We start from the raw sequence: 885 nt of genomic DNA, 5'->3' as shown, positions 1-885 counted from the left end.
AGTAGGCACCAGTTTATTAAGCAACTTTTCCATATAGCCCTTGGGACCTGCAAAGCACAGCCTATAATTCAGGTGGGAAGAGCCCCAGGGATATGGGGGTGGTAAGTCTGTTTCACAAAGACCTGACTGTACCTCAAACACCTCAGCAGTCACTGCTGGATCCACTGCTCCTGAAGGACACACGGGGAGGGAGCACTCTAGGAAAATACAGACTCTACAATTAGCTAAGACTTTGACTACAAGATGGGAAGCCAGGAAAAGTAGGCCTGTCGCATGTAAGCCTTGATTAAAGTCCAGGCCATGGGCCATCTGAACCACAAATGCCATGCCACCTTCCACATGTATCCTGTCCTGCCCCACCAAATAAGTCTGGGTCTCACATTCGCACTCAAGCTTGGATGAAAGAAAGAAAAAAAACACATCTAAGACAGCACACTTTTCTGATAGATCCATGAGGCTGTGGTTAAGAAATCTGGCACAAACCTGTGTTCAAGTCTCAGCTCAACCTCATCCTAGTTGTATATACCTACACCAACACTCTGTGCCTCAGTTTCCTCTATTGTAAAGTAGAGACAATAATAGTACCTACCTCATAAGGTTGCTGCAAAATTCAATGAGTTAATATGTGTTAAATGTTTATACTATTCCTGGCATGTGAAAAATGTTATGTCATATTTGCTAATATTACTATTTGGGTAAGAAGAATTATAAAAATGAACCCCAGTGAATCTTGCCCTTACATAATTCCCATCCCCCTTTCTTTTTTTTCTTTTTTTTCTTTTTTTATTATTATGTTATGTTAATCACCATACATTACCTCATAAGTTTTTGATGTAGTTATTTATTTTATTTTATTTTATTTTTTTTTATTTATTTATTTTTTTA

This window comes from Leptonychotes weddellii, chromosome 9 (genome assembly GCF_054177405.1).
Source record: "Leptonychotes weddellii isolate Sample4059 chromosome 9, ASM5417740v2, whole genome shotgun sequence".
NCBI classification, from domain to species: domain Eukaryota; kingdom Metazoa; phylum Chordata; class Mammalia; order Carnivora; family Phocidae; genus Leptonychotes; species Leptonychotes weddellii.
Note: the sequence above shows the minus strand (reverse complement) of the source record.